This window comes from Oryctolagus cuniculus, chromosome 19 (assembly GCF_051225735.1).
Source record: "Oryctolagus cuniculus isolate XC-2025 breed Fujian yellow rabbit chromosome 19, ASM5122573v1, whole genome shotgun sequence".
NCBI classification, from domain to species: domain Eukaryota; kingdom Metazoa; phylum Chordata; class Mammalia; order Lagomorpha; family Leporidae; genus Oryctolagus; species Oryctolagus cuniculus.
The window spans coordinates 2,050,240-2,063,302 of NC_142885.1; the positions used below are offsets into that span (position 1 = coordinate 2,050,240).

Sequence of the window (13,063 nt, forward strand, 5' to 3'; positions counted from 1 at the left end):
TTTACTCTCTCTGGAACCTTCTGATTGTACATCTGTGTCTGTGTGTGCACATGTGCATGAGTATATGTTAATGTTCATACATGCATTGTGATGTGTGTGCTTGTCTAACATATGTATACATCTCTGTTAGTATTGCTATTGTATATCTTCATGTGTACCTTCATCTGTGTGTAATATGTAAGTGTGTGAGGGTTAAGTGTATGAGTGTGTGTACCTTTATGAAATATATTTTTGTGTATACCCACTCACATCAAATACTATGCACATGTATGTGTGTGTGTGTTAGATGTGCACTGTGGTGTGTCCATTTGTGTGGCTCAGGCCTATTCAAGTGTGGGCTAGGGTATGTGACATATGTGTGCCTGTGTTCATGTTTGTGGGATTTTGTTGGATGGGCAGGGAGATTTCAAATAGCATTTATATGTGTGTGTAATGACAAGGAACTAAACCAACTGCCCTCTTTTTAAAAGATTTATTCATTTATTTGAAAGTCAGAGTTACACAGGGAGAGGAGAGGCAGAGAGAGGGGGAGAGAGGTCTTCCATCTGATTGCTCATTCCCCAATTGGCCACAACAGCCAGAGCTGTGCTGATCTGAAGCCAGGAACCAGGAGCTTCCTCCATGACTCCCATGTGGGTGCAGGGACCCAAGGACTTGGGCCATATTCCACTGCTTTCCCAGGCCATAGCAGAGAGCTGGATTGGAAGTGGAGCAGCCAGGTCTTGAACCAGTATCCATATGGGATGCCAGTGCTTCAGGCCACAGTGCTGTGCCACAGCGCCGGTCCCACAAACTGTCCATAGAACTTTCTTCCCAATTGAACACCTCACTCTGGCAGTGTGCTGTCTGCACTCTCTGGAGAGATCAGAGGAAACCCTTTGACTCCCATGTTGAGACCACTACTCTGTCTGTGTTTCTCTGTCCTGCACAACAGTTACATTCACTGGATTGTGTGGGGGCCATCGTAAGCCCCCAGACCCACCGTTAATTATTTGTTTGTTCTGTGTAGAAGCTCTGAGTCTAAAGAGCACTTTAGTATTTATTTCTATCACCACACAGTCTTACTTTCTCTGATATTTGACCATTTCATCTCTAATGATTGACTTTCTTAGAAAAATACAGGTGTCAACTATCCTCTCAAATAATCTGTTTCTAATATGACCATTTTCTTGGCTTCAGCAGATTCTTTTGAAGGAAAACTTGTCAGCTTATCTTCCTAAAGCTTATTTATGCCTGCCTTTATTTTAAACTCTGTATTCCTTTGCAAAAATGCCAGAGGAACCTTCACAAGCTCTGTTTTCTTAGAAATAGTTGATTACTTGCTTTTGAGGTTTGTCTTGAAATGGTGTTCTCTGATCTTAGTGCCTGATATGTAGTCATTTTTCATGTTTTCCCACCTAGCATTTTCTTTTTATTTATTTATTTTTTGAAAATAACACACAGAGAGAAGAAGAGGCAGAGAGGCAGAGGTCTTCCATCCACTGGTTCATTCCCCAATTGGCTGCCATGGCTGGAGCTGCAGCAATCTGAAGCCAGGAGCCAGGAGCTTCTTCTGAGTCTCCCACGTGGGTTCAGGGCTCCAAAGACTTGGACCATCTTCTACTGCTTTCCAAGGCAATAGCAAAGAGCTGGATTGGAAGTGGAGCAGCCTGGACTCAAACCGTCACCCATATGGGATGCCGGTACTGCTGGCAGCAGCTTTACCTGCTACACCACGATGCCAGCACTCCCACCTAGCATTTTCTAACTTCATAGCATTCTGAGAGAACAATGACTTTGCAGCCAGAGTATCCCAAGATCAAACCAGGGGCCAAGTCAAATCACTTGGCCTTTACAGTAGTGGCTTTGGCTATAGCCTACACACTAAGTTATATAGTAGATTACCCATAAACTCCTACTGATTTTCATTTAAATTTTATAAAGGAAATGTTTTAAAAACAGTTTCTCAGACAAATTATAGTTGAAAGATGTTAATGTATGGTGGAATGAGAAGGCCATGCCAAAATGGCCACTGGCAAGCAAGCATCAGTTACTCAGGAGTGGCTTAGGAAACCCCCTGGGGAAACCCCCTGGCAACAGAGCATGACTGGCAACAGGCTGTGATTGATGGCTTTGGATACTTCCTGGCAACAGGCTGTGATTGGTTAGGGCATAAACCACCCCTTAACCAGATAGGCTTTCTTGGCTATTTAAGCTGCTGTTGCAACTGAAATAGATGAGTCTGTGGGCTGCTCACCTCTGGCCTGCTTTCACCTGACTCCCGGGGTCTGTGTGGTGACTCCACGCCTCTTGCCCCCACCATGCTCCTCCTCTCAGAATGAATCCACAGCAACAAATGTAGCTGATTTCCTGCATAAGAGTCAGAAAATATTAATTCTACATTATTCAAAATGGAGAACTTTATGCTTCAAAAGAACTCTAAAGCTACTGACCTAAAAAATATGAGGGGGTCTTCAAAAATTCATAGAAAGTGCATATTTTAAAAAAACTATGCATGGAGTTGAAACAGTTTTGCATCAAAATAAACATATCTTAATTTTATTTTTCCACAATTTTTGAAGCCCCCTTGTATACAGACTCTATAAATATTTCTATCAACACTTTTTATCCTACATAATGTTCAGTACTTGTTGACATCACAAGAAACAAGATTTGGGTGAGAAGACATTGCTCAAATAACCAAATCTTCAAAAAATTCCAAAGATTTTCAAATTATATCACTCCGAAGATGGATAGACATTTAAGCTATTTTGTAATTACATTCAATAAAAACACAAGCTATTGCTTTGGAAGATTATGTTTATCAGTTGACAGTATCCAAACAGAGTCAGCATAGGCATTTGGTTCAGTGGCTACGCTGCCTCTTGGGACACCTGCATTGCGTACCAGAGTGCCTGGGTTGAAGTCTTGTCTCTGCTCCTAATTCCAGCTTCCAGCTAATGCAGACTCTCAGAAGGGATCCAATACTTGGGTGTGGGAGACCTGGATTGAACTTCCAGCTCCTGGCTTTGGCCTGGCCGAAGCCTGTCTGTTGCAGGTGCTTGGTGCATGAACCAGTGCATGAGAGTTCTGTCTATCAGTCTTGCTGCCTCTCAAAAAAAATCTGCAAAAAATATAAAAAAAGAAGCAAAATCAAGAGTTGGAAATGTGAATTGATCAGGAGGACACCTTCCCGACAACTTGATTTGTGCTTCCTGATCCGTGGTTATTCTCTCCATTCTTCCCATCCCCATTCAAGCTATGTCAGTGAACACTTCCCCCACTGTGAGACTAATCCATCCTTGATCCCAGTCCCTTCTTATGCTACTTTTTACCCTATAGTTAATCTGGCAGTGAGATCTCACCTATCTGAAATATGGCTTTTCAGAACTCAGGTCAAGTTCACTGATGTCTAAATCAAGTTCTTGTATACAGTTTTATACTCTGAAGATAAACACAATAATAATTCTCTACCCTATACTTATGTGGTTATAAGTCCTTAGGGTAACCACTAAAAACTAGAATATCTATAAATTTTAATTAATTATCTAACTTAGCTGCTTAAGAAATACTCAAATGGGAAAACAAGACAAACACATAAATCTTAAAAAAAGAAATTATGACAACAGTTGTCATGAGGGAAAGGGGGCCAGTGCTGTGGCGTAGCAGGTAAAGCTGCTGCCTGCAGTGCCAGAATCCCATATGGGCTCTGGTTCAAGTTCCAGCTGCTCCACTTCTGATCCAGCTCTCTGCTGTGGCCTGGGAAAGCACTGAAGGATGGCCCAAGTCCTTGGGCCCCTGTACCCACATGGGAGATCCAGAATATGCTTCTGGCTCCTGGCTTCAGATCAGCACAGCTCCAGCCCTTGCAGCCAACTGGGGAGTGAACCAGTGGATGGAAGACCTCTCTCTCTCTCTCTCTCTCTCTCTCTGTGTGTGTGTGTGTGTAATTCTGCCTTTCAAATAAATAAATAAATAAGTCTCTTTAAAAAAGGGGGGGGGCAGCACTGTGGTATAGCAGGTAAAGCCACCGCCTGCAGTGCTGGCATCCCATATGGGCACCCGTTGGAGTCTTGGATGCTCCACTTTTGATCCAGTTCTCAGTTATGGCCTGGGGAAGCAGTAGAAGATAACCCAAGTCCTTGGGCCCTCATACTCATGTGGGAGACCTGGAGGAAGCTCCTGGCTCCTGGCTTCAGATAGACTCAGCTCCAGCCATTGTAGCCATCTGGGGAGTGAACCAGCAGATTGAAAACTCTCTCTCTCTCTCTGCCTTTCAAATAAATAAATAAATATATAAATCTTTTAAAAACAGGAATATCAGAATGTGTATCTATAAACAGCTAAAATCTTTTTTTAAGATTATTTATTTGAAAGAGTTACACAGAGAGGGAAGGAGGCAGAGACAGAGAGGTCTTCCATCCGCATCTTCTACTGCTTTCCTAGGCTGTAGCAGAGAGCTGGATTGAAGTGGAGCAGCCAGGTCTCGAACCGGCGCCTATATGGGATGCTGGCACTACAGGCAGCGGTTTTACCCACTACGCCACTGCACCTGGCCCATTGCTAAAATCTTTTAAAAGAAACAGTAGCAGTTGCAATAAGAACTTGCATTCATCACTGTCCCACCCTCCCTGTAGATTTGAGAAGGAAATTGCTTTTGAAAATAATCATCATGTCAACACCATGCAGGAAAAACAGAGACCATCCAACTTTATTTAACACAGTAAGCCCACCAAGTCCAGTGCAGCCACCTACCAAACCAATCAACCTTGTAGGATGTCACTATGCAGACATGATAGAGTAATACTGGAAGCCACACAGGGAACATCAAGTTAGTTTCAGAGATCAGATATCACACCATATTACAGGTCATCATGTGGAACTAAAAATCAGTATTACAGGTCATGTCCAGGCCTCATACTAGTTTCAGTGGCCATCTTTTTTTTTTTTTTTTTTTTTTGAAAGACAGAGTTAGAGAGAGAGAGACAGAGAGAAAGGTCTTCCTTCCGTTGGTTCACCCCACAAATGGCTGCTACGGCCAGCGATGCGCCGATCCGAAGCCAGGCACCTCCTCCTGGTCTCCCATGCAGGTGCAGGGCCCAAGCACTTGGGCCATCCTCCACTGCCTTCCCGGGCCACAGCAGAGAGCTGGACTGGAAGAGGAGCAACTGGGACTAGTATCCAACGCCCCAACTAGGACTAGAACCCGGGGTGCCAGCGCCACAGGTGGAGGATTAGCCTAGTGAGCCACGGCGCCGGCCATGGATATCTTATTGGTAGATATCTTGTGCTTTAGGTGGAATTTCTCCCCCCGTCCCCCCAGACCTTTCTGTGTCCAGCACTCTGAAGACCTGTCAGCCAGAGATTGGAAGCATTTTACAGAGTGCAGATCTGAGAGTTCATCCTTGCTGGGAACCTGGCGCACTTCTCACACCCTTGATGGCTACAGTCAGAAAAAGCAGGCTCGCGCGCCCTCTGGCGCACTTCTCACATCTTTGATGGCTACAGTCAGAAAAGGCAGGCTCGCATGCCCTCTGGTGGCTTCTAGGACTCGGCACAGGACTCGCGGCCGTTCGCCACAGACTACACCTCCCAGTGGTCCCCACGGGCATCCTGCGTCAGAGGACCGCGTCTCCCAGAACACCTCACGGGCTCTGGACTCAGACTCCATTTCCCAGGGTCCCGTGGGCGCCTGCCTCAGACTCCATCTCCCAGAGCCCCATGGGCGCCTGCCTTAGACTCCATCTCCCAGAGCCCCAGGGGCGCCTGCCTCAGACTGCATCTCCCAGAGCCAAGTGGGCGCCTGCCTCAGACTGCATCTCCCGGAGCCCCGCGGACAGCCGACTTCCGAGTACTCCTCTCACGGAGGGCCCTGCGGGGGTGCCCTCTTTGAGGAGCCCGTCTTCCGTCTTCCAGAGCACTCTGCGCAAATCCCTAAGACCCCATCTCCAAGAGCCCCATGGGCGCCTCAGACTCGAACTCCCAGAGCCAGCGAGAGACAAGCCTCAAAGGACTCCATCTCCCAGTGGTCCCCGCGGGTGTCACGCATCAGAGGACCGCGTCTCCCAGAACACCTTACTGGCTCTGGACTCAGACTCCATCTCCCAGAGCCCCGTGGGTGTCCAGCTTCCTAGGACTCCGTCTCACGGAGGGCCCTGCTGGGCTGCCCTCTTTGAGGACCCCAGCTTCCAGAGCCCCCTGAGCATGAAACCCTCAGAAAGCCATCTGCGAAAGCCCCACGGGCGCCCCCCGCGACTCCAACTACCAGAGCCCAGCCAGCGACAAGCCTCGGAGGACTCCATCTCCCTGGGATCCCCGTGGGCGTCTTACATCAGAGGACCGCGTCTCCCAGATCGCACTGTGGTCTCGCGCTTCAGACTCCATCCCCCAGAGGTCCCCGCGCGTACTGTGCATCAGAGGACCGCGTCTCCCAGAACTCCACGCTGGCCCCCCACCCCGCCTCTGACGCCATCTCCCAGAGCCCAGTGAGCAACAAGCCTCAGAGGACTCCATCTCCCAGAGTTCCTAAAAGGATGCCCACGTCAGAGGACCGCGTCTTCCAGATCGCACTGTGGTTTCCCCCTTCAGACTACATCTCCCAGAGGTCCCCGCGCGCACTGTGCATCAGAAGACCGCGTCACACAGAACTCCACGCCGGCTCCCCCCACCTCTGACGCCATCTCCCAGAGCCCAGAGAGCAACAAGTCTCAGAGGACTTCATCTCCCAAGGGTCCCCGCGGGCATCAGACGTCAGAGGACCGCGTCTTCCAGATCGCACTGTGGTCTCCCGCTTCAGACTCCATCTCCCAGAGGTCCCCGCGCTCACTGTGCGTCAGAGGGCCACGTCTTCCAGAATACCTCGCGGGCGCTCATCTCAGACTAACTTTCCAGGGTCCTGTGAGCACCTGCCTCAGACGCCATCTCCCAGAGTTCCTAGCAGGATGCTCACGTCAGAGGACCGCTTCTCCCAGAACACCTTGCAGGCGCTCGCCTCAGACTCCATCTCCAGCGGCAAGCTTCAAAGGACTCCATCTCCCAGTGATCTCCGCCGGCACCGCGCGTCAGAAGACCGCGATTCCATGAAGGCTGCGGGGCGTCCATCCTCAGCCCATCTCCCAGCGCTCCCCGCGGGCGCACACACACACACACACACACACGTTATCCTCAGAACGATGGAGCCCTAGAGTGTGGAGTGCAGAGCACGACAGGACATCTGTCACAGATGCGTGGACACTCACGACGCGTGGTGGGAGACGGCGCTTGTGTGGAATCCACAGGCCGGAATGAAAGTGGAATGCACACGAGCAGTGCACCCTCCTTCTTACAGGGCCAACAGAGGCTTCGGGCGTCAGGCGTTGCGGCACAGCGGCTTAAGTGGCTGCCTGCAATGCCGGCATTCCCTATGGGCGCTGCTTAGATCAAGCTACTGCACTCCCAATCCAGTTCCCCGCTGATGTGCCTGGGAAAGCCTTGGGTGGCGGACAGAGTCTTGCACCCCTGCCACGCCCATGAACGACACTGGGGGAGTTCCAGGCTCCTGGCTTCAGCTTGGCCCACCCCACCATTGTCGCCATTTTGGGAAATGGAAGATCTGTCTCTCCCTCTGTCACTGTAGCTCAAGAAAGAAAGAGAGAGGGAGGGAGGGAAGGAAGGAAGGAAGAGAAAAAAATAAATTTAAAAAGAAAAAAGAAAAGGAGTCTGAGGGAGCCTGTTTCACCGTCCCGCCATTCAAGGCCACAGCTGCAGACCCATCAGTGAAGAGCAGGTCTGCACCAGAAATCTCCAGAGCTTCAATCTTTGTCTGCTGTCCAGGACCACGGGCAATACATTACTGTTGAGATCTACTTCCTGAAAACCCATAACCCCAGGCCCATTGTGAGGAAAGTCAGAAAAGAGAAACTCATGGCATAGAGCTGGAGACCTAGAAGCCATGAGCGATTTTCTAGTAAAAATACATAAAAGTTGGGGCCAGTGCTGTGGTGTAGTGGGTTAAACCACAACCTGTAGTACCAGCATCCCATATGGGCACCGGGTAAGTCTCTCCCTGGTACTCTGACACCATCAGAAGCACATGTCCTGCCTCTCCAGTCTGTGCATATCCTGGAGCCTGTGTGAAGTGGCACAGACCCTAAATGCCTCCCTTCCACTTTTATCTTCACTCATTTCCCAGCGTACAATCTTTTCCCTGAGGGCATGGATTGCAGGGGACACAGTGCACATCTGCACTGGGAGATAAGTAGGAAGTGAGAGAAGCCTGGAAGGGGACTCCCTGAATCTGAGGTCCCCAAAGGCGATCCCAGCTCTGCCCTCCACTGCCTTCCTCTACAGTGGAGACTCCCTGGATTCCTACAGCCACGGGACAGGTGTGGAGAGTCCTCCCCTTTGTGGTGCATCCTGCAGAGCAGTGCAGTCGTGCACATTTATGTCTCAGCAAAACTGAGTTCCCATCTCCATGGAGAACCTTAGGAAAGGTCATGTGGGGTGAGCTCCTGTTTCTATGTCAGCTTTGCAACACTGAATGTAAAAATGGTCACTGAAAAACCCAGGAAGCTTGCTTATTGTGAGAGTTGAAGGATCAAATTCCACTGCATATTAACTGTAAATTTCAAGATTTAGAGGTGACTTTTTCTTTTTTTAGTTTTCTTAAAGATTTTAAAATTTATATGAGAGTTACAGAGAAAGACAGAGAGGTCTTAGATCTACTGGCCCAGTCCCCAAAAGACTACAATGGCCCAGACTGGTCCAGGCCAAAGTCAGGAGCCCAGAGATCTTTCCCAAGTCTCCTGCATGTGTACAGGGGACCAAGCTCTTGAGTCGTCTGCCACTGTTTTTCCAGGCAAATTAGCCCAGAGCTGGACTGGAGATGAAACTGTCAGGTCCTGGACTTGTGCCCATACTGGATGCCAGCATCACAGACGGCAGCTTAACCTGCTATACCACAATGTCAGCCCAAAATATTTTTATTTTTAAACATTGCCTTGGTTAATCAATTAATAAATCTATTCATCCTTGATTTTTCCAGTCATTTCTTTATTCTCTGTGAATTTGCATTTGCTCTTTGGGATACCAACCCTTCTGCATTATTGACTGCAAACATTATATGAGGTTCCCTCTGTCATTCATGAAGGGATGAAAGCATAAACTCATTTTAATGTGAACCTAAGGAGATCGTTTTAACATTAGAGACAGATAATCTTTTTTTTTTTCAGGCAGAGTGCACAGTGAGAGAGAGAGACAGAGAGAAAGGTCTTCCTTTGCCGTTGGTTCACCCTCCAATGGCCACCGTGGCCATCACACTGCAGCCGGCACACCGCGCTGATCCGATGGCAGGAGCCAGGAGCCAGGAACCAGGTGCTTCTCCTGGTCTCCCATGGGGTGCAGGGCCCAAGCACCTGGGCCATCCTCCACTGCACTCCCTGGCCACAGCAGAGAGCTGTCCTGGAAGAGGGGCAACTGGGACAGAATCCGGCGCCCCGACTGGGACTAGAACTCGGTGTGCCAGAGCCGCTAGGCGCAGGATTAGCCTAGTGAGCCGCAGCGCTGGCTGAGACAGATAATCTTGAGGTAGTTTCCTTTTTCCCTTCATTTGCTCGATTTTATTTATTTCCCCACCTCTCTGGTGTAAGCATGGTTTTAATAGCACAAGTTTCCATTAGTTGTGTTTCCAGAGTGGCCATGAGAAGCCGCTCAGATGTAGTCAACTGACGCCTAGTAGTAGTTCTGCAGTATAAAGCATAAGCACATCAGAGCACTGTGTTGGTTTCTGATTTTCAGACTGCTTTTTCCTTTGCTTTTTGTAAACATCACAACTTGAATTAACATATCTCAGTCCACTGCTGTGGATAGACGTTAAACCATGTGTTGTAGAAAATAGGGTGTGGAGGGAGAGTTTCTGGGGGATGTTCCATCTCTGTCTGGCTTCTTGGTGATTTGGACCTGGGTCAGTGATAAATTCATGCTTCTCTCTGGTCTGCTTTGCCTTCTAGGAGTCCAACTGTATATTATTCTAGCTATTTGTTCCTCCAGGTTATTGCTTTGCAGGTTCCTTTGAATGCCTGTTATAATTCAGGCCTATTTTTGGTTAGGAACGGCAGCAGTGGAGATGAATGTATGTATTACTGTTGTCTCACTAAGCAGCCTGGAGTAGAGCCGATGGGTTTACTTGACAGTGTGAACTTCCCTTAGTGTCCCTGGAAGCAGCCTCGCCCCCTGCATGCAGGCAACAAGGTAGCAGGACAGAGGCACAGCAAACAATGCCATGGAAATTTACTGTTGCCGGGAGCTAGGCCATGCTGCATTGGCTTCTGCATTGGCAGTGCTTAGCCTCGACAGCAGGGCCATCTGCTGGGGCTGCCTCCTTCATACGGTCAGCCCTTCTTTCTTAGTGACCATGGCTCCTGTGACAGCAAAGCTACAGGTTTGGGTGGTGGAAACCGTGGAGGAGTCAACAGTGTGGAGCAGCTTGAGTAGATTTCTTTGGTGCTTGAATGATCCTGGCCCACCCATACAGCTTCTGTGTCTAACATCACTGCCTTCTGCTGCATGGTGGCTCTGCTCTGTCGTGTGTCAGAGACCTTTGGGTGGCATTTCCATTCATAGAGCATGAGCCTAGAAATGTCACTTCCCCAGTGGTTTTAAGCATTAGTTCTTTGGACTCAGTTTCTGGAAACTCTCTGTCTTAATGTCATGGCCCAGCACAGAGATGGTGTTTTTCTGGCACTTGCTGTGTTGAGACGGCTGTGTGGCCTTCCTGCTTTATTCCGTAAGTGAATGAAATCCTGTTTCAAAGATTAGAAACATGATTTGTTCATTTCTGAGTCATGGACAGCAGGCTACCTCACTGGCAAGGCATGCATAAATGGTTATCCCATGATACCTGGTAAAAGCCACTTGATTCTTCCTTTAGTTCTGAAAAACTAGAGCTTGTAGAGTGTCTTTGTAGGCTACAAGCTGACCATTATTGAAGGTGCTGTGAGCATGTGGTAACCCTGTATTCCTAGTCTTGGTTAGCATGTGAACAGTTGTGTTTAATGTATGAAAAAATATATAAATATATATTTCTAAACCTCCAAGAAATAAATAAAGGAAACAAATTGCTTTCAAATGCTTGTGAGTATTTAAATCTTTGGTAAGTAAAATAGTAGTATCATAGGCTTAATAATAGTAGCTCTGTCTCCTCATACATACATGTTATAAAAAGTTACTAGGAAATTACTGAAAACAATGGCTAGCTTTCTTTAATATTATTTCTCTCTAGAGTAGAGTCTAGATCCTTTCTAAGCCAGATAAAGTACTGAAACAGTAACTACTGAACATAAGTTTATGTATTCTATTTGACATCTTGCTTCTGTATGATAAGGAGAAGCAAAATATCTTGGAGTATCTTAATGAATATGAAAAAGATAAGCCAGCACTGTGGCTCACTAGGCTAATCCTCCACCTTGTGGCGCCAGCACACCAGGTTCTAGTCCTGGTCGGGGCACCGGATTCTATTCCGGTTGCCCCTCTTCCAGGCCAGCTCTCTGCTGTGGCCAGGGAGTGCAGTGGAGGATGGCCCAAGTACTTGGGCCCTGCACCCCATGGGAGACCAGGATAAGTACCTGGCTCCTGCCATCGGATCAGTGCGGTGCACCAGCTGCAGCACACCAGCTGCAGCAGTCATTGGAGGGTGAACCAATGGCAAAGGAAGACCTTTGTCTGTGTCTCTCTCTCACTGTCTACTCTGCCTATCAAAAAAAAAAAAAGAATTACAGAATCAAATTGTTGCAGGAGTTTGAGTCAGGTTTTATTTCAGGTTGGATTATGAGTGTGAGAAAAAGGAGAAGTAAAGTTTTGCTGAGGAGGGGATCCAAGGGAGTGTTCCAGTAAGGTTGTGGACAACACAGCTTATTTAGCGATTGCCTGTTGATTGATCAATCGCCTATGTCGGGGCCTGCTTTGTTGTTTTGTTTCATGTTTGCATGTTTTCTTCAGGAGTCTGGTTTCTGCTGAATTGAGAAATGGCTTCCTTACATACATTTCAGGAAGTGGTCATTGTCTCTGACCAGGTTATCTCTCTATTGAGGTCTGATCTGGCTTCCAATATCTGGAACATTCTATACATCTGGGAAGTGGTCCTGGTCTCTGATGAGCTGAGAATGTCATCTTTCTGAGTAGAAAGAGTTGAAAGACGTTACCTCACTGATCACTATAGAAATGCCGTAGTTGGAAACTGTTGCTGACAGGTTGAAAATGTGGTGGTCTGCTCTGACACCAGAACCTGGTATCTTGTAGTTATTTAAGAAAAAAGGGCACTTCTATATCCCAGAACCCGTTATTTTCCTATCTTTCTGCTGGTATTTCACTTAGTGCATTCTCACAAGATAGTTACTCAAGGAGCACCCCACTGCTACCCTCACAATGCTATAGTTGATCTGCTGACTGATGTGAGATGAGAAGGCCATAGATATCCAACTGCAGCACCAGCAACAATAAGCACAAAGAAACACATAGGAACATCTGACTACAGAATTGCCCACTTTTGGCAACTGAGGTTTATCTTCAGTTATTGCAACTGGAGTTAGAGAAGTATTTAACTTCATAATAGTAAATGAGAAATGGGCATATCTTTCCCATTCATAAGATTCTTTTTTCAGTTGCTGACTGAGTGTGGTGGCTGCAGCTGACCAATTCTACAATAGCTTCTCTGTGCTGAGAACGACAGGCTGCACTGGGAGGCCAAGATGCAGCCCCTCTCCTACAAACACCTTTTTTTCTGTTCTATCCTCCATGGTAGGAAGGTTTGATTGCTTCTACAACACAAAACTCAGAGATCACAACCAGTTAAATTTGTGTTTTAACTCTGGTATACTACACATAAAACATGAATGCCCTGGAATTGTTCTCAACCATCATTTTTGTACTATGTCTGTGATGATTAATAATTATTCTGTAAAGAATTTCGATGGCATTCATGTTTGCAGGGAATTTCTCCCTATATTAATTATCTGGTTTTTTGGAGTTCCTTCTCCATAGACTTCTCTTACAATTCTGTTTCTTTGAATTCGTTTGTAACAGTCTATGTTTCATTTCTGAGTTAAGATTC

The 13,063-nt window shown here is 47.3% G+C and overlaps 1 long non-coding RNA gene across 1 annotated transcript; it reads right to left on the reverse strand.

Moving 5' to 3' along the window:
* Positions 1 to 458: 458 nt before the first annotated feature.
* LOC149120289 (uncharacterized) lies at positions 459 to 7,658 on the reverse strand. Its single transcript, XR_016225693.1, has 4 exons — positions 6,310 to 7,658; positions 2,887 to 3,103; positions 2,237 to 2,349; positions 459 to 1,628 (listed from the first exon to the last, which is right to left on the reverse strand). It is a non-coding gene; the product is annotated as an uncharacterized LOC149120289 (long non-coding RNA).
* Between the last annotated feature and the right edge of the window lie 5,405 nt (positions 7,659 to 13,063).